At 41.7% G+C, this 25607-nt stretch overlaps 13 non-coding genes and 19 pseudogenes across 13 annotated transcripts; all 32 read left to right on the top strand.

Moving 5' to 3' along the window:
* Positions 1-4416: 4416 nt before the first annotated feature.
* On the top strand, positions 4417-4535 carry LOC146024354 (5S ribosomal RNA). The gene has a single exon (XR_014453738.1). It is a non-coding gene; the product is annotated as a 5S ribosomal RNA (ribosomal RNA).
* A 346-nt stretch (positions 4536-4881) lies between these two features.
* Positions 4882-5000, top strand: LOC146021478 (5S ribosomal RNA). The gene has a single exon (XR_014450964.1). It is a non-coding gene; the product is annotated as a 5S ribosomal RNA (ribosomal RNA).
* A 345-nt stretch (positions 5001-5345) lies between these two features.
* Positions 5346-5464, top strand: LOC146024904 (5S ribosomal RNA; annotated as a pseudogene).
* Positions 5465-5808: 344 nt separating this feature from the next.
* LOC146025177 (5S ribosomal RNA) lies at positions 5809-5927 on the top strand (annotated as a pseudogene).
* An 809-nt stretch (positions 5928-6736) lies between these two features.
* Positions 6737-6855, top strand: LOC146025116 (5S ribosomal RNA; annotated as a pseudogene).
* Positions 6856-7201: 346 nt separating this feature from the next.
* LOC146024890 (5S ribosomal RNA) lies at positions 7202-7320 on the top strand (annotated as a pseudogene).
* Positions 7321-7666: 346 nt separating this feature from the next.
* Positions 7667-7785, top strand: LOC146023645 (5S ribosomal RNA). The gene has a single exon (XR_014453055.1). It is a non-coding gene; the product is annotated as a 5S ribosomal RNA (ribosomal RNA).
* A 344-nt stretch (positions 7786-8129) lies between these two features.
* Positions 8130-8247, top strand: LOC146025335 (5S ribosomal RNA; annotated as a pseudogene).
* A 345-nt stretch (positions 8248-8592) lies between these two features.
* Positions 8593-8711, top strand: LOC146024937 (5S ribosomal RNA; annotated as a pseudogene).
* Positions 8712-9057: 346 nt separating this feature from the next.
* On the top strand, positions 9058-9176 carry LOC146024948 (5S ribosomal RNA; annotated as a pseudogene).
* Positions 9177-9521: 345 nt separating this feature from the next.
* Positions 9522-9640, top strand: LOC146023977 (5S ribosomal RNA). The gene has a single exon (XR_014453377.1). It is a non-coding gene; the product is annotated as a 5S ribosomal RNA (ribosomal RNA).
* A 345-nt stretch (positions 9641-9985) lies between these two features.
* On the top strand, positions 9986-10104 carry LOC146023777 (5S ribosomal RNA). Its single transcript, XR_014453183.1, has one exon. It is a non-coding gene; the product is annotated as a 5S ribosomal RNA (ribosomal RNA).
* A 344-nt stretch (positions 10105-10448) lies between these two features.
* On the top strand, positions 10449-10567 carry LOC146023772 (5S ribosomal RNA). Its single transcript, XR_014453178.1, has one exon. It is a non-coding gene; the product is annotated as a 5S ribosomal RNA (ribosomal RNA).
* Positions 10568-10913: 346 nt separating this feature from the next.
* On the top strand, positions 10914-11032 carry LOC146024353 (5S ribosomal RNA). The gene has a single exon (XR_014453737.1). It is a non-coding gene; the product is annotated as a 5S ribosomal RNA (ribosomal RNA).
* Positions 11033-11378: 346 nt separating this feature from the next.
* LOC146021477 (5S ribosomal RNA) lies at positions 11379-11497 on the top strand. The gene has a single exon (XR_014450963.1). It is a non-coding gene; the product is annotated as a 5S ribosomal RNA (ribosomal RNA).
* Positions 11498-11843: 346 nt separating this feature from the next.
* On the top strand, positions 11844-11962 carry LOC146023595 (5S ribosomal RNA). Its single transcript, XR_014453007.1, has one exon. It is a non-coding gene; the product is annotated as a 5S ribosomal RNA (ribosomal RNA).
* A 345-nt stretch (positions 11963-12307) lies between these two features.
* On the top strand, positions 12308-12426 carry LOC146024903 (5S ribosomal RNA; annotated as a pseudogene).
* Positions 12427-12770: 344 nt separating this feature from the next.
* On the top strand, positions 12771-12889 carry LOC146025176 (5S ribosomal RNA; annotated as a pseudogene).
* A 345-nt stretch (positions 12890-13234) lies between these two features.
* LOC146025398 (5S ribosomal RNA) lies at positions 13235-13353 on the top strand (annotated as a pseudogene).
* A 345-nt stretch (positions 13354-13698) lies between these two features.
* On the top strand, positions 13699-13817 carry LOC146025115 (5S ribosomal RNA; annotated as a pseudogene).
* Positions 13818-14163: 346 nt separating this feature from the next.
* Positions 14164-14282, top strand: LOC146024326 (5S ribosomal RNA). The gene has a single exon (XR_014453711.1). It is a non-coding gene; the product is annotated as a 5S ribosomal RNA (ribosomal RNA).
* Positions 14283-14628: 346 nt separating this feature from the next.
* LOC146025217 (5S ribosomal RNA) lies at positions 14629-14747 on the top strand (annotated as a pseudogene).
* A 344-nt stretch (positions 14748-15091) lies between these two features.
* Positions 15092-15210, top strand: LOC146024709 (5S ribosomal RNA; annotated as a pseudogene).
* Positions 15211-15555: 345 nt separating this feature from the next.
* Positions 15556-15674, top strand: LOC146025231 (5S ribosomal RNA; annotated as a pseudogene).
* Positions 15675-16020: 346 nt separating this feature from the next.
* On the top strand, positions 16021-16139 carry LOC146021796 (5S ribosomal RNA). The gene has a single exon (XR_014451273.1). It is a non-coding gene; the product is annotated as a 5S ribosomal RNA (ribosomal RNA).
* Positions 16140-16484: 345 nt separating this feature from the next.
* LOC146021454 (5S ribosomal RNA) lies at positions 16485-16603 on the top strand. The gene has a single exon (XR_014450941.1). It is a non-coding gene; the product is annotated as a 5S ribosomal RNA (ribosomal RNA).
* Positions 16604-16947: 344 nt separating this feature from the next.
* LOC146024679 (5S ribosomal RNA) lies at positions 16948-17066 on the top strand (annotated as a pseudogene).
* A 346-nt stretch (positions 17067-17412) lies between these two features.
* LOC146022934 (5S ribosomal RNA) lies at positions 17413-17531 on the top strand. The gene has a single exon (XR_014452369.1). It is a non-coding gene; the product is annotated as a 5S ribosomal RNA (ribosomal RNA).
* A 345-nt stretch (positions 17532-17876) lies between these two features.
* LOC146025017 (5S ribosomal RNA) lies at positions 17877-17995 on the top strand (annotated as a pseudogene).
* A 345-nt stretch (positions 17996-18340) lies between these two features.
* Positions 18341-18459, top strand: LOC146025213 (5S ribosomal RNA; annotated as a pseudogene).
* A 345-nt stretch (positions 18460-18804) lies between these two features.
* LOC146025384 (5S ribosomal RNA) lies at positions 18805-18923 on the top strand (annotated as a pseudogene).
* A 345-nt stretch (positions 18924-19268) lies between these two features.
* LOC146025015 (5S ribosomal RNA) lies at positions 19269-19387 on the top strand (annotated as a pseudogene).
* Positions 19388-25607: the final 6220 nt, after the last annotated feature.

Genomic DNA, 25607 nt, shown 5'->3' with positions numbered 1-25607 from the left:
AGTCCCTCACTGTGTCAATATATAATGTGGCTCTCTGAGACCTCAGTGCTCTTGCTAAAAGTCTGCCTGGCTTGTTTCCCCACTGGTAGAAACGATTTCTACATAGTTTATAGTCTTTCTTAACGTCTTCAAAAAGCAGAGCGTTAAGAGACGTCCTCACTTCGGTGAGTTCTGATAGGATTTGGGGGGAGGGGGTTGCCTTGTGCGTTGTCTCCAGAGCTCGCAGCTGCTGGAGCAATGCCAATTTTTTGCCTTGCTTCTCCCTTTTCAACATTGTACCCAACTGGATTAGTTTGCCACGGATCACGCATTTGTGTGCCTCCCATACCGTAATGCCAGATATCTCTGGTGTCTCATTAATAGAGAAGTATTCAGTAATCTCTGTAGCTAATTGAGATTTGCACCTGGGGTCAGTAAGGAGTTGCTCATTTAAGCGCCAGGCACATTGTTTAAGATTGACACAAGATGTCTCTAGGGTCATAAAAACGGGGGCGTGGTCCGACCAGGTAGTCAGACCTATGTCTGTGGCCTGAATCATATGCAGAAATCTGTGTGGGAGCAAAAAGTTGTCTAGTCTGGAGTACATATTATGTGGTCTGGAATAAAAAGTGTAGTCTCTATCTACTGGGTGTTGGAGCCGCCACGTATCAACCAACTGGTGGTCATGAAGGGTCCTTCTGACCTTACGATGTAATGCGGTGGAGGATCTACCTGAAGAGCTCGAGATATCTATCTCTGGTTGAAGTGACCAGTTCAGATCTCCCCCCACTACCAGGATGCCCTCGACCAGCGAGGCAATCCGGTCTAGAGCTACGGAGAGAAAGGCAGGCTGTGTCTGGTTTGGTACATAAAGATTAGCAAATGTATATGTCTGGTCAAACAGTTTGCACTTAACCAAAAGGATTCTACCCTCCTCCAGAGCTACTGAAGTCACATCCTTGAATGGGAGTCGTCTAGAAAGAAGAATTGCCACCCCTAGGGATTTGCTTTTAGTATTGTTATTGTAAAACGCAGTCGGGAAATTACGGTCCGTAATGGTAGGGGCAGCATCAGACCTGAAATGGGTCTCCTGTAGGAATGCAACGTCCGCTTTGAATGCATATAAGTCTCTGAGGACTCTAGACCTTTTTTCTGGTAGATTCAGACCCTTAACATTAAAGGAGACCAATTTAATGGTAGCAGGTCTTGTATTAACCGCCATCATCTGTTCTAAAAAGGGCTGTGAATGAGCTCTGGAGGAGGGCATCAACCGCACTTCGGTGTGGAGTCACAATAGGGGAGGTGCAGGGGAAAGAGGAGGGGGATGATGAAGTAAGAACTTCATAACATACATGAAGAGTCAGATTCAAAGAAAGTAACATGCAAAACATACTAAAGTGTAACAGTAAGAAATTAGCAATCGGTACACTGCCGCCACTTGGGAGCCCGGTCATGAGGAGCATGTCCGAGACCAAGTAAAACATGGCGGCGAGGGGGACACTGGGGGTCAGTGCCAACAGCTACCTCAAACAACCTAATAAAACCTAGAACTGTAGATCAAAAAGAACATATATAAAATACTTCCCGTAGTGCACAACAACTCACCAACGGATGATATAAGGTCCATCTCCAAAGTGGATATTTATAGCTCAAACATTTTTAGCTACATAAGTATATCTTTGGGTGAAGGACCAACCATCAGTTTCAAAAACTCGAGGCATGGGAGAAGACCCTCTAACATCCTTCACTAGGGCCCCAAGGAAGGGCCGATGTGGATCCATCAGTTTAGGGTAGAGGCTCTGGTCAGCCGTTGCTCCAGCGGTGGCTTAGGATTTCGCTGCACCATCTGCCAGTCATTATTAGGATGTGAGAGTTCTGGTGGAATGGAGCGTAGTAAGGGTTCCTGCCAGTCCGGGAGGGCAACTGGCGGGATGTTCAGAGCCAAGGAGAAGGGCGCTAAGTCTTCCAAGTCTTTAAAGGTATGTTGTTTGCCATTGTGGTTAACTTGTAGACTAAAAGGGAAGCCCCATCTATATTTTAATCCCAGCTTGCGGAGTTCGGCAGTCAATGGTCGAAGTGCCCTGCGCTTTTGAAGAGTTGACCAAGACAGGTCTTGGTAAATCTGGATATAGTGGTCACCTCGATCAATGGATTCACTCTGGCGAGTCTTACGGAGGATATCCTCTTTCTGGGTGAAATAATGCATGCGGCAGATCACATCTCTTGGGCCATCAGCAGGGGCCCCTCTGGGTTTCAACGCACGATGAGCTCTGTCGAATTCAATTGGAGTACCAGGGTCTTGTCCGAGGAGGTCATTGAAAGCCCTGGTGAGGTACTCTATAAGGCCTTGTGGTGGAATGTCCTCGGGAATCCCCCTGATCCGTAAATTGTTACGGCGTCCCCTGTTATCCAGGTCGTCAAGACGCTCCTGAAGTTGTTGGAAGTCCACTGCCTGTCGAAGGACTGCTGCTCGGAGAGTGTTATGAGCGGCTGCGGAGTCCGAGGTAAATTCCTCTAAAGAAGATAGTCGAGTGCCAATCTGGGAGACCTCCGCCTGAATCGAGGCAATTTCAGAACGGACAGTTTCACGAATCCTTTGTTCCAACTGATCAAAATCTCGTTTTGTTGGCATGGTGCTCAGGACCTGCAGGACTTGTGTTATACTTCCCGACTCCAATGGGGGCGTCGAATCCAGGGATCGTGAGCCCGAGGGTGTAGTGTCCGCAAACTGTGATAGGCTAGGTGTGGAAGGGATCAAGGTATCCTCTGTGGGGGCAGGTCCCTGGGGTAACAGAAACTGCCGCATAGGAGAGGGCGTGGGTGTGTCCATGTGATGTGTAGTAACTACCTTCTGAGATTTTCGCCCTTCCATTTGAGAGCCTTTCCTGCCTTTCACCATGGGATAAATATCATATAACAGTATAGAAGGGTAGCAAGGGAGCCCTGATGAGGTGGCGTGTGTTCTGTTGGCGAGGCTACCACTGGCACTTTCCCCTTATAAGGTGGCTAGGTCAGCATCAGCAAGCAGTGAGAGCCATCATCGGGTTCTGTGTTCCCACAGCCCCGGGCGTTCTAAGGATCAGGCTCAGTCTGGGTGGTGTCAGTGTTTATAGTAGGGTTTATAGCCGTATTCCAGCCCACAATGAGTTGCCAGGCGATCAGAGTGATGGAGAATACTCTGGGTGTGTAGCGAGCTTTTGCTTGCTCCAGGGATTTTACATCAGCATGTCTGGTATGTAAGCTGAGGCGATATGGGGCGCAAGCTGCAAAGTGTTCCACAAGAGGGGGCTCCAGTGTCAGAAATATAACTGAGCCGATGGGAAATGGCAGTACTGTATCTCCCGACTTGCCTCTTGTTAGGGGTGCAGTTTATTATAGGTGGGGGATGTAGTGTTGGGGGGGGGGCGTCAGTATTGGGATATGGAGTGGGACACAATCCAAACTGCTGGGTGACCCAGTGGGGAAGAGATCTTGTGGGCTGTTATGTGCTGCTGCGTGGGGAGGATAATAAAATAAAATGGCCGCCTCAGTGGATGTCAGGCGTCTTGCACAGTGTGTGCAGTACCTTCAAGCCGGGGCTGGTGTGGGAGGTGTAGCACGAGAAAGGGACCGGGGGCAGCTCCACCACTCACCCCCGATCACAGAGTGCGAGGCAGTTAGCGGGTCCCGGCCGGATGTCTTACCGGCGTCTCGCAGATTCAGCGCCAGCAGGTGTCAGCTGTCCTCTTCAGCCGGGCGGGTGGCAGCTCAAGCTCACCCGGCGTCTCCCCACTTCAGGCGATTACAGCTAAAGAAGCCAGGGAGCGTAGACAGCAGGCGCTCTCGTCGCCGGTCCCCGATCCAGAGCTCCGGTCTGCGGCAGGAAATTGAGGTCCCGGCTTCAAGGGAGCGAGTAGGCCACAACCCGCAGAGGGACAGGGGGTCCCTCCCGGCTCCGCAGCAACTACTCCCTCTGTGGTGTCCGGTAAAACCAGGACCAGGGTCACACTCTGGGCAGATTTTTTGGCAGCAGGGAGTCTATAGGGGTGAAAAGTGGCTGACAATAGGGAGAGCTCTGCAGGGACCGTTCTGCTCCCGATAGCCGCCAAGCCACGCCCCCCCACTGGCAAATTGTTTTTATTCTCTAGCTATTTAAATTGGAAACTTTTTCTTTTTATTGCCAGTACAGACATTTGGAAGAGGTCAAACAGACACAATAGCCATCACCTAAAGACTTACCACACTGTTTAGGCCCAATTCCAACTGCTTTTGGCAGCTAAACAGTGTTGAGCCTCTTTAGTAGTTTCATTGAAGATCCCCTGCTAATATCATGTCCTGTAGGTCTTTTTACATTACCAAAACATGATTTTTTTTCAGTAAGCCAAAACAGTTAGGAAACTTTTTTATTAGATTACCTGGTGATAGAAGTAGAAGAGGGCAAAAAAGTGCCTGTATCTCACCTACAGCCATACCAAATTGGATAGGCCCAATCTCGTCTGATCTTGGAAGCTAAGCAGTGTTGGGCCTGGTTTGTACTTGGGTGGGAGACCACATGGGAACACCAGGTGCTGTAGGTTTTTTCACATTACTGGCAAATTGTTTTTATTCTCTAGCTATTTATATTGGAAACTTTTTCTTTTTATTTCTTGTAGAGACATTTGTAAGAGGTCAAACCTGACACAATAGCCATCACCTAAAGACTTACCACACTGTTTAGGCCCAATTCCAACTGCTTTTGGCAGCTAAACAGTGTTAAGCCTCTTTAGTAGTTTAATTTAAGATCCCCTGCTAATATCATGTCCTGTAGGTCTTTTTACATTACCAACACATGATTTTTATCAGTAAGCAAAAACAGTTAGGAAGCTTTTTTATTAGCTTACCTGGTGATAGAAGTAGAAGAGGGCAAAAAAGTGCATGTATCTCACCTACAGCCATACCACATTGGATAGGCCCAATCTCATCTGATCTTGGAAGCTAAGCAGTGTTGGGCCTGGTTAGTACTTGGGTGGGAGACCACATGGGAACACCAGGTGCTGTAGGTTTTTTCACATTACTGGCAAATTGTTTTCATTCTCTAGCTATTTAAATTGGAAACTTTTTCTTTTTATTGCCAGCACAGACATTTGGAAGAGGTCAAACAGACACAATAGCCATCACCTAAAGACTTACCACACTGTTTAGGCCCAATTCCAACTGCTTTTGGCAGCTAAACAGTGTTGAACCTCTTTAGTAGTTTAATTTAAGACCCTCTGCTAATATCATGTCCTGTAGCTCTTTTTACATTACCAAAACATGATTTTTTTCAGTAAGCCAATACAGTTAGGAAACTTTTTTATTAGCTTACCTGGTGATAGAAGTAGAAGAGGGCAAAAAAGTGCCTACATCTCACCTACAGCCATACCACATTGGATAGGCCTAATGTCATCTGATCTTGGAAGCTAAGCAGTGTTGGGCCTGGTAAGTACTTTGGTGGGAGACCACATGGGAACACCAGGTGCTGTAGGTTTTTTCACATTACTGGCAAATTGTTTTTATTCTCTAGCTATTTAAATTGGAAACTTCTTCTTTTTATTGCCATTACAGACATTTGAAGAGGTCAAACAGACACAATAGCCATCACCTAAAGACTTACCACACTGTTTAGGCCCAATTCCAAATGCTTTTGGCAGCTAAACAGTGTTGAGCCTCTTTAGTAGTTTAATTTAAGACCCCCTGCTAATATCATGTCCTGTAGGTCTTTTTACATTACCAACACATGATTTTTTTCAGTAAGCCAATACAGTTAGGAAACTTTTTTATTAGCTCACCTGGTGATAGAAGTAGAAGAGGGCAAAAAAGTTCCTGTATCTCACCTACAGCCATACCACGTTGGATAGGCCCAATCTCGTCTGATCTTGGAAGCTACGCAGTGTTGGACCTGGTTAGTCCTTGGTTGGGAGACCACATGGGAACACCAGATGCTGTAGGTTTTTTCACATTACTGGCAAGTTGTTTTTATTATCTAGCTATTTTAATTGGAAACTTTTTCTTTTTATTGCCAGAACAGACCTTTGGAAGAGGTCAAACAGACACAATAGCCATCACCTAAAGACTTACCACACTGTTTAGGCCCAATTCCAACTGATTTTGGCAGCTAAACAGTGTTGAGCCTCTTTAGTAGTTTAATTTAAGATCCCCTGCTAATATCATGTCCTGTAGGTCTTTTTACATTACCGACACATGATTTTTTTCAGTAAGCCAATACAGTTAGGAAACTTTTTTATTAGCTTACCTGGTGATAGAAGTAGAAGAGGGCAAAAAAGTGCCTGTATCTTACCTACAGCCATACCACATTGGATAGGCCCAAGCTTGTCTGATCTTAGAAGCTACGCAGTGTTGGACCTGGTTAGTCCTTGGTTGGGAGACCACATGGGAACACCAAATGCTGTAGGTTTTTTCACATTACTGGCAAGTTGTTTTTATTCTCTAGCTATTTTAATTGGAAACTTTTTCTTTTTATTGCCAGTACAGACCTTTGGAAGAGGTCAAACAGACACAATAGCCATCACCTAAAGACTTACTACACTGTTTAGGCCCAATTCCAACTGATTTTGGCAGCTAAACAGTGTTGAGCCTCTTTAGTAGTTTAATTTAAGACCCCCTGCTAATATCATGTCCTGTAGGTCTTTTTACATTACCAACACATGATTTTTTTCAGTAAGCCAATACAGTTAGGAAACTTTTTTATTAGCTTACCTGGTGATAGAAGTAGAAGAGGGCAAAAAAGTGCCTGTATGTCACCTACATCCATACCATGTTGGATAGGCCCAATGTCGTCTGATCTTGGAAGCTAAGCAGTGTTGGGCCTGGTTAGTACTTGGGTGGGAGACCACATGGGAACACCTGGTGCTGTAGGTTTTTTCACATTACTGGCAAATTGTTTTTATTCTCTAGCTATTTAAATTGGAAACTTTTTCTTTTTATTGCCAGTACAGACATTTGGAAGAGGTCAAACAGACACAATAGCCATCACCTAAAGACTTACCACACTGTTTAGGCCAAATTCCAACTGCTTTTGGCAGCTAAACAGTGTATGAGCCTTTTTAGTAGTTTCATTTAAGATCCCCTGCTAATATCATGTCCTGTAGGTCTTTTTACATTACCAAAACATGATTTTTTTCATTAAGCCAAAACAGTTAGGAAGCTTTTTTATTAGCTTACCTGGTGATAGAAGTAGAAGAGGGCAAAAAAGTGCATGTATCTCACCTACAGCCATACCACATTGTATAGGCCCAATCTTGTCTGATCTTGGAAGCTAAGCAGTGTTGTGCCTGGTTAGTACTTGGGTGGGAGACCACATGGGAACACCAGGTGCTGTAGGTTTTTTCACATTACTGGCAAATTGTTTTTATTCTCTATCTATTTAAATTGGAAACTTTTTCTTTTTATTGCCAGTACAGACATTTGGAAGAGGTCAAACAGACACAATAGCCATCACCTAAAGACTTACCACACTGTTTAGGCCCAATTCCAACTGCTTTTGGCAGCTAAACAGTGTATGAGCCTCTTCAGTAGTTTCATTTAAGATCCCCTGCTAATATCATGTCCTGTAGGTCTTTTTACATTACCAACAAATGATTTTTTTCAGTAGGCCAAAACAGTTAGGAAACTTTTTTATTAGCTTACATGGTGATAGAAGTAGAAGAGGGCAAAAAAGTGCATGTATCTCACCTACAGCCATACCACATTGGATAGGCCCAATCTCGTCTGATCTTGGAAGCTAAGCAGTGTTGGGCCTGGTTAGTACTTGGGTGGGAGACCACATGGGAACACCAGGTGCTGCAGGTTTTTTCACATTACTGGCAAATTGTTTTTATTCTCTAGCTATTAAATTGGAAACTTTTTCTTTTTATTGCCAGTACAGACATTTGGAAGAGGTCAAACAGACACAATAGCCATCACCTAAAGACTTACCACACTGTTTAGGCCCAATTCCAACTGCTTTTGGCAGCTAAACAGTGTTGAGCCTCTTTAATAGTTTCATTTAAGATCCCCTGCTAATATCATGTCCTGTAGGTCTTTTTACATTACCAAAACATGATTTTTTTCAGTAAGCCAAAACAGTTAGGAAACTTTTTTATTAGCTTACCTGGTGATAGAAGTAGAATAGGGCAAAAAAGTGCCTCTATCTCACCTCCAGCCATACCACATTGGATAGGCCCAATCTCGTCTGATCTTTAAGGTAAGCAGTGTTGGGCCTGGTTAGTACTTGGGTGGAAGACCACATGTGAACACCAGGTGCTGTAGGTTTTTTCACATTACTGGCAAATTGTTTTTATTCTCTAGCTATTTAAATTGGAAACTTTTTCTTTTTATTGCCAGTACAGACATTTGGAAGAGATCAAACAGACACAATAGCCATCACCTAAAGACTTACCACACTGTTTAGGCCCAATTCCAACTGCTTTTGGCAGCTAAACAGTGTTGAGCCTCTTTAGTAGTTTCATTTAAGATCCTGTGCTAATATCATGTCCTGTAGGTCTTTTTACATTACCAAAACATGATTTTTTTCAGTAAGCCAAAACAGTTAGGAAACTTTTTTATTAGCTAACATGGTGATAGAAGTAGAAGAGGGCAAAAAAGTGCCTGTATCTCACCTACAGCCATACCACTTTGGATAGGCCGAATCTCGTCTGATCTTGGACGCTAAGCAGTGTTGGGCCTGGTAAGTACTTGGGTGGGAGACCACATGGGAACACCAGGTGCTGTAGGTTTTTTCACATTACTGGCAAATTGTTTTTATTCTCTAGCTATTTAAATTGGAAACTTTTTCTTTTTATTTCTTGTAGAGACATTTGTAAGAGGTCAAACCTAACACAATAGCCATCACCTAAAGACTTACCACACTGTTTAGGCCCAATTCCAACTGCTTTTGGCAGCTAAACAGTGTTAAGCCTCTTTAGTAGTTTAATTTAAGATCCCCTGCTAATATCATGTCCTGTAGGTCTTTTTACATTACCAACACATGATTTTTTTCAGTAAGCAAAAACAGTTAGGAAGCTTTTTTATTAGCTTACCTGGTGATAGAAGTAGAAGAGGGCAAAAAAGTGCATGTATCTCACCTACAGCCATACCACGTTGGATAGGCCCAATCTCGTCTGATCTTGGAAGCTAAGCAGTGTTGGGCCTGGTTAGTACTTGGGTGGGAGACCACATGGGAACACAAGGTGCTGCAGGTTTTTTCACATTACTGGCAAATTGTTTTTATTCTCTAGCTATTTAAATTGGAAACTTTTTCTTTTTATTGCCAGCACAGACATTTGGAAGAGGTCAAACAGACACAATAGCCATCACCTAAAGACTTACCACACTGTTTAGGCCCAATTCCAACTGCTTTTGGCAGCTAAACAGTGTTGAGCCTCTTTAGTAGTTTAATTTAAGATCCCCTGCTAATATCATGTCCTGTAGGTCTTTTTACATTGCCAAAACATGATTTTTTTCAGTAAGCAAAAACAGTTACGAAACTTTTGTATTAGCTTACCTGGTGATAGAAGTAGAAGAGGGCAAAAAAGTGCATGTATCTCACCTAGAGCCATACCACATTGGATAGGCCCAATCTCTTCTGATCTTGGAAGCTAAGCAGTGTTGGGCCTGGTTAGTACTTGGGTGGGAGACCACATGGGAACACCAGGTGCTGTAGGTTTTTTCACATTACTGGCAAATTGTTTTTATTCTCTAGCTATTTAAATTGGAAACTTTTTCTTTTTATTGCCAGCACAGACATTTGAAAGAGGTCAAACAGACACAATAGCCATCACCTAAAGACTTACCACACTGTTTAGGCCCAATTCCAACTGCTTTTGGCAGCTAAACAGTGTTGAGCCTCTTTAGTAGTTTAATTTAAGATCCCCTGCTAATATCATGTCCTGTAGGTCTTTTTACATTGCCAAAACATGATTTTTTTCAGTAAGCAAAAACAGTTACGAAACTTTTGTATTAGCTTACCTGGTGATAGAAGTAGAAGAGGGCAAAAAAGTGCATGTATCTCACCTACAGCCATACCACATTGGATAGGCCCAATCTCGTCTGGTCTTGGAAGCTAAGCAATGTTGGGCCTGGTTAGTACTTGGGTGGGAGACCACATGGGAACACCAGGTGCTGTAGATTTTTTCACATTACTGGCAAATTGTTTTTATTCTCTAGCTATTAAATTGGAAACTTTTTCTTTTTATTGCCAGTACAGACATTTGGAAGAGGTCAAACAGACACAATAGCCATCACCTAAAGACTTACCACACTGTTTAGGCCCAATTCCAACTGCTTTTGGCAGCTAAACAGTGTTGAGCCTCTTTAATAGTTTCATTTAAGATCCCCTGCTAATATCATGTCCTGTAGGTCTTTTTACATTACCAAAACATGATTTTTTTCAGTAAGCCAAAACAGTTAGGAAACTTTTTTATTAGCTTACCTGGTGATAGAAGTAGAAGAGGGCAAAAAAGTGGCTGTATCTCACCTACTGCCATACCACATTGGATATGCCCAATCTCGTCTGATCTTGGAAGCTAAGCAGTGTTGGGCCTGGTTAGTGCTTGGGTGGGAGACCACATGGGAACACCTGGTGCTGTAGGTTTTTTCACATTACTGGCAAATTGTTTTTATTCTCTAGCTATTTAAATTGGAAACTTTTTCTTTTTATTGCCTGTAGAGACATTTGTAAGAGGTCAAACAGACACAATAGCCATCACCTAAAGACTTACCACACTGTTTAGGCCCAATTCCAACTGCTTTTGGCAGCTAAACAGTGTTGAGCCTCTTTAGTAGTTTCATTGAAGATCCCCTGCTAATATCATGTCCTGTAGGTCTTTTTACATTACCAAAACATGATTTTTTTTCAGTAAGCCAAAACAGTTAGGAAACTTTTTTATTAGATTACCTGGTGATAGAAGTAGAAGAGGGCAAAAAAGTGCCTGTATCTCACCTACAGCCATACCAAATTGGATAGGCCCAATCTCGTCTGATCTTGGAAGCTAAGCAGTGTTGGGCCTGGTTTGTACTTGGGTGGGAGACCACATGGGAACACCAGGTGCTGTAGGTTTTTTCACATTACTGGCAAATTGTTTTTATTCTCTAGCTATTTATATTGGAAACTTTTTCTTTTTATTTCTTGTAGAGACATTTGTAAGAGGTCAAACCTGACACAATAGCCATCACCTAAAGACTTACCACACTGTTTAGGCCCAATTCCAACTGCTTTTGGCAGCTAAACAGTGTTAAGCCTCTTTAGTAGTTTAATTTAAGATCCCCTGCTAATATCATGTCCTGTAGGTCTTTTTACATTACCAACACATGATTTTTATCAGTAAGCAAAAACAGTTAGGAAGCTTTTTTATTAGCTTACCTGGTGATAGAAGTAGAAGAGGGCAAAAAAGTGCATGTATCTCACCTACAGCCATACCACATTGGATAGGCCCAATCTCATCTGATCTTGGAAGCTAAGCAGTGTTGGGCCTGGTTAGTACTTGGGTGGGAGACCACATGGGAACACCAGGTGCTGTAGGTTTTTTCACATTACTGGCAAATTGTTTTCATTCTCTAGCTATTTAAATTGGAAACTTTTTCTTTTTATTGCCAGCACAGACATTTGGAAGAGGTCAAACAGACACAATAGCCATCACCTAAAGACTTACCACACTGTTTAGGCCCAATTCCAACTGCTTTTGGCAGCTAAACAGTGTTGAGCCTCTTTAGTAGTTTAATTTAAGACCCCCTGCTAATATCATGTCCTGTAGGTCTTTTTACATTACCAACACATGATTTTTTTCAGTAAGCCAATACAGTTAGGAATTTTTTTTATTAGCTTACCTGGTGATAGAAGTAGAGGAGGGAAAAAAAATTGCCTGTGTTTCACCTACAGCCATACCACATTGGATAGGCCCAATCTTGTCTGAACTTGGAAGCTAAGCAGTGTTGGGCCTGGCTAGTACTTGGGTGGGAGACCACATGGGAACACCAGGTGCTGTAGGTTTTTTCACATTACTGGCAAATTGTTTTTATTCTCTAGCTATTTAAATTGGAAACTTTTTCTTTTTATTGCCAGTACAGACATTTGGAAGAGGTCAAACAGACACAATAGCCATCACCTAAAGACTTACCACACTGTTTAGGCCCAATTCCAACTGCTTTTGGCAGCTAAACAGTGTTGAACCTCTTTAGTAGTTTAATTTAAGACCCTCTGCTAATATCATGTCCTGTAGCTCTTTTTACATTACCAAAACATGATTTTTTTCAGTAAGCCAATACAGTTAGGAAACTTTTTTATTAGCTTACCTGGTGATAGAAGTAGAAGAGGGCAAAAAAGTGCCTACATCTCACCTACAGCCATACCACATTGGATAGGCCTAATGTCATCTGATCTTGGAAGCTAAGCAGTGTTGGGCCTGGTAAGTACTTTGGTGGGAGACCACATGGGAACACCAGGTGCTGTAGGTTTTTTCACATTACTGGCAAATTGTTTTTATTCTCTAGCTATTTAAATTGGAAACTTCTTCTTTTTATTGCCATTACAGACATTTGAAGAGGTCAAACAGACACAATAGCCATCACCTAAAGACTTACCACACTGTTTAGGCCCAATTCCAAATGCTTTTGGCAGCTAAACAGTGTTGAGCCTCTTTAGTAGTTTAATTTAAGACCCCCTGCTAATATCATGTCCTGTAGGTCTTTTTACATTACCAACACATGATTTTTTTCAGTAAGCCAATACATTTAGATAACTTTTTTATTAGCTCACCTGGTGATAGAAGTAGAAGAGGGCAAAAAAGTTCCTGTATCTCACCTACAGCCATACCACGTTGGATAGGCCCAATCTCGTCTGATCTTGGAAGCTACGCAGTGTTGGACCTGGTTAGTCCTTGGTTGGGAGACCACATGGGAACACCAGATGCTGTAGGTTTTTTCACATTACTGGCAAGTTGTTTTTATTATCTAGCTATTTTAATTGGAAACTTTTTCTTTTTATTGCCAGAACAGACCTTTGGAAGAGGTCAAACAGACACAATAGCCATCACCTAAAGACTTACCACACTGTTTAGGCCCAATTCCAACTGATTTTGGCAGCTAAACAGTGTTGAGCCTCTTTAGTAGTTTAATTTAAGATCCCCTGCTAATATCATGTCCTGTAGGTCTTTTTACATTACCGACACATGATTTTTTTCAGTAAGCCAATACAGTTAGGAAACTTTTTTATTAGCTTACCTGGTGATAGAAGTAGAAGAGGGCAAAAAAGTGCCTGTATCTTACCTACAGCCATACCACATTGGATAGGCCCAAGCTTGTCTGATCTTGGAAGCTACGCAGTGTTGGACCTGGTTAGTCCTTGGTTGGGAGACCACATGGGAACACCAAATGCTGTAGGTTTTTTCACATTACTGGCAAGTTGTTTTTATTCTCTAGCTATTTTAATTGGAAACTTTTTCTTTTTATTGCCAGTACAGACCTTTGGAAGAGGTCAAACAGACACAATAGCCATCACCTAAAGACTTACTACACTGTTTAGGCCCAATTCCAACTGATTTTGGCAGCTAAACAGTGTTGAGCCTCTTTAGTAGTTTAATTTAAGACCCCCTGCTAATATCATGTCCTGTAGGTCTTTTTACATTACCAACACATGATTTTTTTCAGTAAGCCAATACAGTTAGGAAACTTTTTTATTAGCTTACCTGGTGATAGAAGTAGAAGAGGGCAAAAAAGTGCCTGTATGTCACCTACATCCATACCATGTTGGATAGGCCCAATGTCGTCTGATCTTGGAAGCTAAGCAGTGTTGGGCCTGGTTAGTACTTGGGTGGGAGACCACATGGGAACACCTGGTGCTGTAGGTTTTTTCACATTACTGGCAAATTGTTTTTATTCTCTAGCTATTTAAATTGGAAACTTTTTCTTTTTATTGCCAGTACAGACATTTGGAAGAGGTCAAACAGACACAATAGCCATCACCTAAAGACTTACCACACTGTTTAGGCCAAATTCCAACTGCTTTTGGCAGCTAAACAGTGTATGAGCCTTTTTAGTAGTTTCATTTAAGATCCCCTGCTAATATCATGTCCTGTAGGTCTTTTTACATTACCAAAACATGATTTTTTTCATTAAGCCAAAACAGTTAGGAAGCTTTTTTATTAGCTTACCTGGTGATAGAAGTAGAAGAGGGCAAAAAAGTGCATGTATCTCACCTACAGCCATACCACATTGTATAGGCCCAATCTCGTCTGATCTTGGAAGCTAAGCAGTGTTGTGCCTGGTTAGTACTTGGGTGGGAGACCACATGGGAACACCAGGTGCTGTAGGTTTTTTCACATTACTGGCAAATTGTTTTTATTCTCTATCTATTTAAATTGGAAACTTTTTCTTTTTATTGCCAGTACAGACATTTGGAAGAGGTCAAACAGACACAATAGCCATCACCTAAAGACTTACCACACTGTTTAGGCCCAATTCCAACTGCTTTTGGCAGCTAAACAGTGTATGAGCCTCTTCAGTAGTTTCATTTAAGATCCCCTGCTAATATCATGTCCTGTAGGTCTTTTTACATTACCAACAAATGATTTTTTTCAGTAGGCCAAAACAGTTAGGAAACTTTTTTATTAGCTTACATGGTGATAGAAGTAGAAGAGGGCAAAAAAGTGCCTGTATCTTACCTACAGCCATACCACATTGGATAGGCCCGGTCTCATCTGATCTTGGAAGCTAAGCAGTGTTGGGCCAGGTTAGTACATGGGTGGGAGACCACAAGGGAACACCATGTGCTACAGGTTTTTTCACATTACTGGCAAATTGATTTTATTATCTAACTATTTAAATTGGAAACTTTTTCTTTTTATTTCCTGTAGAGACATTTGGAAGAGGTCAAACAGACACAATAGCCATCACCTAAAGACTTACCACACTGTTGAGGCCCAATTCCAACTGCTTTTGGCAGCTAAACAGTATTGAGCCTCTTTAGTAGTTTAATTTAAGACCCCCTGCTAATATCATGTCCTGTAGGTCTTTTTACATTACCAACACATGATTTTTTCAGTAAGCCAATACAGTTAGGATACTTTTTTATTAGCTTACCTGGTGATAGAAGTAGAAGAGGGCAAAAAAGTGCATGTATTCCACCTACAGCAATACCACATTGGATAGGCCCAATGTCATCTGATCTTGGAAGCTAAGCAGTGTTGGGCCTGGTTAGTACTTGGGTGGGAGACCACATGGGAACACCAGGTGCTGTAGGTATTTTCACATTACTGGCAAGTTGTTTTTATTCTCTAGCTATTTAAATTGGAAACTTTTTCTTTTTATTGCCAGTACAGACATTTGGAAGAGGTAAAACAGACACAATAGCCATCACCTAAAGACTTACCACACTGTTTAGGCCCAATTCCAACTGCTTTTGGCAGCTAAACAGTGTTGAACCTCTTTAGTAGTTTAATTTAAGACCCCCTGCTAATATCATGTCCTGTAGCTCTTTTTACATTACCAAAACATGATTTTTTTCAGTAAGCCAATACAGTTAGGAAACTTTTTTTTTAGCTTACCTGGTGATAGAAGTAGAAGAGGGCAAAAAAGTGCCTGTATCTTACCTACAGCCATACCACATTGGATAGGCCTAATGTCGTCTGATCTTGGAAGCTAAGCAGTGTTGGTCCTGGTAAGTACTTGGGTGCGAGACCACATGGGAACACCAGGTGCTGTAGGTTTTTTCACAGTACTGGCAAATTGTTTTTATTCTCTAGCTATTTAAATTGGAAACTTCTTCTTTTAATTGCCAGTACAGACATTTGGAAGAGGTCAAAAAGACACAATAGTCATCACCTAAAGACTTACCACACTGTTTAGGCCCAATTCCAACTGCTTTTGGCAGCTAAACAGTGTTGAGCCTCTTTAGAAGTTTAATTTAAGATCCCCTGCTAATATCATGTCCTGTAGGTCTTTTTACATTACCAACACATGATTTTTTTCAGTAAGCAAAAACAGTTAGGAAACTTTTTTCATTAGCTTACCTGGTGATAGAATTAGAAGAGGGCAAAAAAGTGCATGTATCTCACCTACAGCCATACCACATTGGATAGGCCCAATCTCGTCTGATCTTGGAAGCTAAGCAGTGTTGGGCCTGGTTAGTACTTGGGTGGGAGACCACATGGGAACACCAGGTGCTGTAGGTTTTTTCACATTACTGGCAAATTGTTTTTATTCTCTATCTATTTAAATTGGAAACTTTTTCTTTTTATTGCCAGCACAGACATTTAGAAGAGGTCAAACATACACAATAGCCATCACCTAAAGACTTACGACACTGTTTAGGCCCAATTCCAACTGCTTTTGGCAGCTAAACAGTGTTGAGCCTCTTTAGTAGTTTAATTTAAGATCCCCTGCTAATATCATGTCCTGTAGGTCTTTTTACATTGCCAACACATGATTTTTTTCAGTAAGCAAAAACAGTTACGAAACTTTTTTATTAGCTTACCTGGTGATAGAAGTAGAAGAGGGCAAAAAAGTGCCTGTATCTCACCTGCAGCCATACCACATTGGATATGCCCAATCTCGTCTGATCTTGGAAGCTAAGCAGTGTTGGGCCTGGTTAGTACTTGGGTGGGAGACCACGTGGGAACACCAGGTGCTGTAGGTTTTTTCACATTACTGGCAAATTGTTTTTATTCTCTAGCTATTTAAATTGGAAACTTTTTCTTTTTATTGCCTGTAGAGACATTTGTAAAAGGTCAAACAGACACAATAGCCATCACCTAAAGACTTACCACACTGTTTAGGCCCAATTCCAACTGCTTTTGGCAGCTAAACAGTGTTGAGCCTCTTTACTAGTTTCATTTAAGATCCCCTGCTAATATCATGTCCTGTAGGTCTTTTTACATTACCAACACATGATTTTTTTCAGTAAGCAAAAACAGTTAGGAAGCTTTTTTATTAGCTTACCTGGTGATAGAAGAGAAGAGGGCAAAAAAGAGCATGTATCTCACCTACAGCCATACCACATTGGATAGGCCCAATCTCGTCTGATCTTGGAAGCTAAGCAGTGTTGGGCCTGTTTAGTACTTGGGTGGGAGACCACATGAGAACACCTGGTGCTTTAGGTTTTTTCACATTACTGGCAAATTGTTTTTATTCTCTAGCTATTTAAATTGGAAACTTTTTCTTTTTATTGCCAGTACAGACATTTGGAAGAGGTCAAACAGACACAATAGCCATCACCTAAAGACTTACCACACTGTTTAGGCCCAATTCCAACTGCTTTTGGCAGCTAAACAGTGTATGAGCCTCTTTAGTAGTTTCATTTAAGATCCCCTGCTAATATCATGTCCTGTAGGTCTTTTTACATAACCAAAACATGATTTTTTTCATTAAGCCAAAACAGTTAGGAAACTTTTTTATTAGCTTACCTGGTGATAGAAGTAGAAGAGGGCAAAAAAGTGCATGCATCTCACTTACAGCCATACCACATTGGATAGGCCCAATCTCGTCTGATCTTGGAAGCTAAGCAGTGTTGGGCCTGGTTAGTACTTGGGTGGGAGACCACATGGGAACACCAGGTGCTGTAGGTTTTTTCACATTACTGGCAAATTGTTTTTATTCTCTATCTATTTAAATTGGAAACTTTTTCTTTTTATTGCCAGCACAGACATTTAGAAGAGGTCAAACATACACAATAGCCATCACCTAAAGACTTACCACACTGTTTAGGCCCAATTCCAACTGCTTTTGGCAACTAAACAGTGTTGAGCCTCTTTAGTAGTTTAATTTAAGATGCCCTGCTAATATCATGTCCTGTAGGTCTTTTTACATTGCCAACACATGATTTTTTTTAGTAAGCAAAAACAGTTAGGAAACTTTTTTATTAGCTTACCTGGTGATAGAAGTATAAGAGGGCAAAAAAGAGCATGTATCTCACCTACAGCCATACCACATTGTATAGGCCCAATCTCGTCTGATCTTGGAAGCTAAGCAGTGTTGTGCCTGGTTAGTACTTGGGTGGGAGACCACATGGGAACACAAGGTGCTGTAGGTTTGTTCACATTACTGGCAAATTGTTTTTATTCTCTAGCTATTTAAATTGGAAACTTTTTCTTTTTATTGCCAGTACAGACATTTGGAAGAGGTCAAACAGACACAATAGCCATCACCTAAAGACTTACCACACTGTTTAGGCCCAATTCCAACTGCTTTTGGCAGCTAAACAGTGTTGAGCCTCTTCAGTAGTTTCATTTAAGATCCCCTGCTAATATCATGTCCTGTAGGTCTTTTTACATTACCAACAAATGATTTTTTTCAGTAGGCCAAAACAGTTAGGAAACTTTTTTATTAGCTTACATGGTGATAGAAGTAGAAGAGGGCAAAAAAGTGCCTGTATCTTACCTACAGCCATACCACATTGGATAGGCCCGGTCTCGTCTGATCTTGGAAGCTAAGCAGTGTTGGGCCAGGTTAGTACATGGGTGGGAGACCACAAAGGAACACCATGTGCTATAGGTTTTTTCACATTACTGGCAAGTTGTTTTTATTCTCTAGCTATTTAAATTGGAAACTTTTTCTTTTTATTGCCAGTACAGACCTTTGGAAGAGTTCAAACAGACACAATAGCCATCACCTAAAGACTTACCACACTGTTTAGGCCCAATTCCAACTGCTTTTGGCAGCTAAACAGTGTTGAGCCTCTTTAGTAGTTTAATTTAAGACCCCCTGCTAATATCATGTCCTGTAGCTCTTTTTACATTACCAACACATGATTTTTTTCAGTAAGCCAATACAGTTAGGAAACTTTTTTATTAGCTTACCTGGTGATAGAAGTAGAAGAGGGCAAAAAAGTGCCTGTATGTCACCTACATCCATACCATGTTGGATAGGCCCAATGTCGTCTGATCTTGGAAGCTAAGCAGTGTTGGGCCTGATTAGTGCTTGGGTGGGAGACCACATGGGAACACCAGGAGCTTTAGGTTTTCTCACATTACTGGCAAATTGTTTTTATTCTCTAGCTATTTAAATTGGAAACTTTTTCTTTTTATTGCCAGTACAGACATTTGGAAGAGGTCAAACAGACACAATAGCCATCACCTAAAGACTTACCACACTGTTTAGGCCCAATTCCAACTGCTTTTGGCAGCTAAACAGTGTTGAGCCTCTTTAGTAGTTTAATTTAAGATCCCCTGCTGATATCATGTCCTGTAGGTCTTTTTACATTGCCAACACATGATTTTTTTCAGTAAGCAAAAACAGTTAGGAAACTTTTTTATTAGCTTACCTGGTGATAGAAGTAGAAGAGGGCAAAAAAGTGCCTGTATCTCACCTACAGCCATACCACATTGTATAGGCCCAATCTCGTCTGATCTTGGAAGCTAAGCAGTGTTGTGCCTGGTTAGTACTTGGGTGGGAGACCACATGGGAACACAAGGTGCTGTAGGTTTTTTCACATTACTGGCAAATTGTTTTTTTTTTTTTTTTCAAAACTTTTTTATTGAGACATTGCATATATTTACACATAGTATACAGTAGATGTTGTACAATGCGTTATATATAATAAAGTGTTTAAACAATGTACATAAGTCTGGTGTTATTAATCCAACCGTCTTACATTTTATGTAAACAATCCTGGTAACAAGTTAGTTAGTGGTTTAGGCAATTGTTAATCAAGGGGGACAGGGGGGTCTTGAGCAGCTATCCTAGTGAGATACCATGTGGTCGATTTTAAACTAGTATGTATCATTCTTCTTGTATTGGGAGGTAGGGTAGGTATGTAAGAGTCCCATAGGAGGAAGAACTTTTCTACATATTTGTTTCTATCGATAGTAGCTTCTATCCAGTCCATTCTGAATAAGAAGTGGAGTTTTGCTAAAAATAAGGGAAATTGTGGGGGGGTTTGGTCGGTCCAACTCTGGAGGATAGTTTTTCTTCCCGCAGCACTCAAGGCCAATAAGAGTTTTTTGCTTTCTTTCGTTATGCGAAGGTTCGGGTCAAATATGCCCAGTATCGCCCATTCTGGGTTCATAGGGACAAACGTAACTAATTTGGCCTCTGCATAACGCTTAACCAAAAGCCAAAAGTAGCGGATTATTGGGCAAGCCCACAGACAGTGGTAGTTGTCTGCTTTTTCCATGTGGCATTTTGGGCAAGTATGGGCATTGGAAGTTCCTATATGGTATCTTCTAATAGGGGATAGGTATGTGTTATGGTATACATTAAGAAAAAGTTGTGTGTACATGCTGGCCTTAAGAGTCTGTCGAGAGTAGAGAAGACCCTTTTGTAATTGTGCTATATCTAGTGAGGGAAAGTGTGTCAGCCAAGTGGACATTCCCCCTTTTATTGTTGAGTGATCAATGATTTTTCTTAAATAGGTGTAATGTATGGATACAGCTTTAGAGGTTGGAACTGAATAGGACAGCATGGTATCCAGGGTATTAGTCCAGTCAGCATTCGAAAAGTGATTAATAACATGCGATACATAGAATCTAGCCTGTATAAATGCCAGTGGGTATGGACTAACCATAGTGTGTTGAGCTGATAGTTCGGAGAAACGTAGTGGGCGCTTCTCTTCTTTCATTACCAGCGACCCTACTGAGGTGATACCTGCCAGCTTCCAAGCCGTGAAGGGGTGAGCAGCCATGCCGTCTAAGAATGCCGGGTTATTTAGGAGGGGTAGGTATAAGGAGTGGTATTGGTTCAAACCTGCTGCGTGTCGCAGTATATGCCATATTTTCCTAGTAGTCCATAAGAGGGGATTGAGTTTCAAATTTTCGGGTATTTCCTGGTCGTGTTGGTGTAAAAAGCCAATTAAACTGGTGTTGCCTAAAGATCCTTGGTCTAATGTTGTGTTGGTGTAAACAGAGCTGTTGTGTAACCAGTCTCGTAAATGTCGAAGTAGAGCTGCATAGTTATATGTGGTGATATCAGGGAAGTTTATTCCTCCGTTAAATGTTGGTTGTATAAGTTTTCTCATGGCTATACGGGCACGTCCATTTTTCCAGATAAATTTGCGAAAGAGCGTTGTGATATGTTGGGTGTCTTTTTTTGTTAGTAATACAGGGAGTATTTGTAATGGGTAAAGTAATCTAGGAATTGCTACCATTTTTAATAGGTTGGCTCTTCCTAGGTATGAGAGTGAGAGACGTTCCCATCTGGTGATATCGTTGTTTAGGGTGGTAATAGCTTTGGTGACATTTAATGTGTATAGGTTTGCAGGGTTGCGGGGTATGGAAACCCCTAAATATGGGATATGTGAGGTCTGCCACTTTAATGTGAGATGGCTTGCCCACGTGGGAGGGGTGTTGGGTCCATACAAGAGCATGGCTTTGGATTTGTCAATATTAATACTAAATCCAGTTATGGGCTCGAAGGCGGTTAGTTTGTCTAGAATTGAAGGCAGGGTAGTTTCCGGGTTGGTTACGTAGAGGAGGATGTCATCGGCGAAAGCCGATAGTTTCAGTTCTTGTGTGCCTATTTTTATGCCTTTAAAGTCCGGCCAGTTATGTAGTGTGCGCAGAATGGGGTCCAAAGCAATGTTAAATAGCAGGGGCGATAGGGGGCAGCCTTGGCGGGTTCCTTTTTCTAAATAGAAACGGGGTCCTTTGCAACCGTTGATCAGTAGTGAGGCTGATGGGTTTTGGTAGATAGTATGGATGAAGGCTATAAATTCTGGGTCAAACCCCCTTTTTTCCAGGACAAAGAATAGATGTGGCCATAGTACCATATCGAATGCTTTGTTCGCATCCAAGCTCAAAAGCATGTTTCGAGATCGAGGGGAGTCATGGGAGGAGATGATTGCTGCTAGTGCCGCGTGTACGGCTTTAATTGAGTGTCTTCCCTGTACAAACCCCATTTGTGAGGGGGTGAGTATGTCAGGTAAGATAGTTTGAAGTCGTAGGGCCATTATTTTAGTTAATAGTTTATAGTCTACATTCAAGAGGCTTATGGGTCTATATGAAGGTAGGAAGGTGGGGTCTCTGTCTGGTTTAGGTATGAGTGTTATGTGGGCCTCATTAAAAAGGGGGGATTTGATTTTATCTTTATATATGTTTTGGAATAGTTCTAATAAGGTAGGGGCAATTTGAGTCTGTAGCATGCGGTAATATTCTCCCGAAAATCCGTCTGGTCCTGGGGATTTACCATTAGGTAGTTTAGATATAACGAGGTTAATTTCCTCCATCGTAATGTTTCCAGTGAGGGCCGATTTTTGGTCAGGTGTGAGGGGAGGGAGAACTTCCATGGGTAATATAGCTTCCTGAGCAACAGGGTCTACAGGTGATGAGGCAAATAAGTTTTCAAAGTAGGTTTGGAATTGAGAGGCAATTTCGGAGGCTTTAGTTAAAATTTTCCCGTTTATTGGGTGTTTTAGCGAGGTAATGATGTTACGTCGTTTGGGTGGTTTCGATACCATCGCTAGTAATTTGCCGGCTTTGTCTCCCCATCTGTAGAATCTGTTCCTAGTATAGTCTATTGAGTGTTTTGCTTGGGTAGCTAAGTAGGTTTCAAATAGTTGTCTAGCTTGTTTATATGGTAGAAAGGTGGAGTCGGAAGGGTTAGTTGAGTAAGCATGGAAAGCTGTTGTCATCTCTCTATTGAGGGTGTCGTGTTTAATTTTAGCCTCTTTTTTCTTTTTGGCAACATAGCCAATTATATGGCCTCGCATAACTGCCTTTGAGGCCTCCCAGAAGATGTCCGGGCGGTCCCAATAGGCTAGGTTGTCATCCACGTAATTTGTCCAATTGTATGTTAGATATGATTTGAAGTCGTCTGAATTAGATAGATATGAGGGGAATCTCCAAATATGGTCTGTCGGGTGCATATGTGAATGGTTTAGAGCCATCATAATTGGGGCATGATCGGAGATTATTATGTCATAAATATCAGTTCTACATACATCGGTTATTAATTCATTAGCTATTAGGAACTTGTCGATACGGGAGAGTGAGTTATGTGCTAGTGATAGGTGCGTATGTGTTCTATCCGTTGGATTCAGTAGTCTCCAAGGATCGGTTAATCCTAAATTTGTGTTTAGGGATAGTAAGTACCGGCTTTGGAAGTCTGTGGTCCTGGGTACACATGGGGTTCTATCAATTGTTGGGTCTTCTACCATGTTGAAGTCTCCACCCAAAATTATTGGATATTTGGCCTTGTTTTGAAGGATGTGTTCGAAGTCTTGGATGTATGTGTGGGTGTTGACGTTAGGGGCATACAAATTGACCAAGGTATATTTGGTATTATAAATTTCAATGTCTAGGATTATGTATCGTCCTTCGGGGTCTGTGGTTTCCTCTAAAATGGTTATGGGTAGATCTTTTTTAAACAGGATCGCTACACCTCTGGCCTTTCTGTGAAAAGACGCAGAGAGGCATGAACCAATCCATGGGGCTTTTAATGTGGCAGGGTCTTCAGGTGTCCAGTGTGTTTCTTGTAGTAGGATTATGTCGGGGTTAAAACGTTTAAGGCGGGTGGTAATCCGCTTTTTTTTGATGGGGCTGCGTAAGCCTCCAACATTCCATGAGATAAGGGTCAGGGGTTTAGGGGGTAGTGTATTGGTGAGATTAGGTGACGGCATGGCTACTCACCCGTCCCAGAGGCACTGCAGCTGAGAGTCTTCCAAATTGCGGTCAGTTGAGGGTGGCATGGGTCTCGTTCCATGTACGGAGTAGAAAGGGTCAGTGGGGTTGTAGAGCAATACCAAGAAAGCAAGAGAAGAGGCATCAAAGATTGACGGTTGGATAGTAGTCTCAGTAATCTAAACAATTCAATAACAAACATACAATGTCTCACAAATACATTTTCTAAATTTTTCCATAACATCCAAAACAGAACTGTGGGCACCATCCTGTTTAAGGGGTGCGCACTTGTAACTTGTGAACTAACGTAAATAAGGAGTTGAAGCCAATGTGTGTACATAAGCTTCATTAATTTCGTCCTGGGGGCTTAGTGTATCGGATAATGAGTGCTTGTTTCTAAGATGAGTTTCATCTGTTAGGGGATCGCCTAGGCGACCTGTCTTGCATAAAGTGAGATTTCGCCTCCTCTGGATCATTAAAGAATAGTGGGGTACCATTTTCCATTACCCTCAGTTTTGCGGGGTATAGAAGGGCGAATCTCACATTATGCCTGTATAGGTATGTGCATACTTCAGAAAATTCTTTACGCTTTTGAGCAACTGCTACTGAAAAATCTTAAAATATCAAGACTCTTTGTTCACCCATTCTAAAATCTTTGATTTTGCGGTATGCCGCCAGGATGTTCTCCTTCCTTCTATAATCTAAATAGCGGGCAATTACCGGCCTTGAGCGATTGGTGGTGTCGTCTCTTATTGGGCCCAGTCTATGTGCTCTCTCTATGTGGGGTATATCAGTAGTATCTGTGATGCCTAGAGCCCTAGGTAGTTCCACACTTAGGAGAGATATAAGGGCTGTACCCGTGATGGATTCTGGGATACCAATAAAGCGCAAGTTGTTTCTGCGTGATCTGTTTTCTAGATCCTCTAGCTTTTCCTGCAGTTGCTGTACGAACCCCTCCTGAGGAGCCGTTTCATCGCGATATTTCTGCAGATCATCCTCTACATCGCTAATTCGGGATTCTAGGGCGGTTATGCGAGTGGCATTAGCTTCGATACGTGCCAGTCCCGCATCTACACTAGCCTGTAGAGTATTAAACCTTTGATCTAAGAGTGGCATCATAAAATCAGAAATTTCTTTAGCTGTAAGGGTGGAAGGCCTTCCCTCGGCAAGATCGGGGGAATCCTCATGAGCACTACTAGGGGAAGAAGGGCCGGATTTTTGGTTTATACCCTTGTTTCGCCCTGGCTTGCCAGCATTAGCGATTTGTTTAGCAGGCATGTTTTTTTCAATAAATTTGTCCATACCCTAAGGGCAGGAATTATGTGGGTGATTTGTCGCTATCGGTCAAATACCTGCAGTATATCCCAATGATATTTAGAGGAGCAAGCACGATATTTGTCCCAGGTGAAATATTGGTTGAAAAATCAAAGAAGCATATTTATGTGTCTCTGAAACACTTCAGCTACGTTTAGCCAGAATCAAATAATGGTAGTGTGATAATTCACCACTAGGTGTCAGTGTTACATTATCTATAGGAATATTTCCCAAGAAGACGTAGTTAAATGTTAAGTGTTAGCTATCAGGGTCTTAGATACTTGTCAGATCTATTTATGCTAGTAATTTATACGGTATTATCTGCAGCTGTAATAGAGTCATTAAGGAGCAAAAAAGAAACAAGAAACTTAGCCGGCTTAGTGACCTATATCAGGTATGTAGTCAGTTTGTGACAGATACTTGCTGGATTTCAGCAGTTGGTGTTGTGTCACTAACTGTCTAACTGAGATGATTTATCAGAGAACACACATTTAGTTTATAGCAGTTAATCTAAGACACAACTTTAAGGAGCAAGAGCAATGATATCTGAATAGGTGATCTCTATATATGTAAAGTTGCAAACTTATAAACCGTAGTATAGAGAGTTTTAGCCTTGGGAACCGTATTAGAGCAATAGGTACTAGAAACCTTGAGTCATGTGTGGCATCCCAGTATCTGGTCACTGTTTTTTTCCGGGTTCAGCGTAGCTCCGGTAAAAGTCTTTCCTGTAGTTCCTTAGCAGTAAGCTCTTTATCCAATGATCTGCTAGAGAGTATC

This window comes from Crinia signifera, chromosome 7 (assembly GCF_055691185.1).
Source record: "Crinia signifera chromosome 7, ASM5569118v1, whole genome shotgun sequence".
Taxonomy (NCBI): Eukaryota; Metazoa; Chordata; class Amphibia; order Anura; family Myobatrachidae; genus Crinia; species Crinia signifera.
Note: the sequence above shows the minus strand (reverse complement) of the source record. Positions and strands in the feature narration are given on the sequence as shown.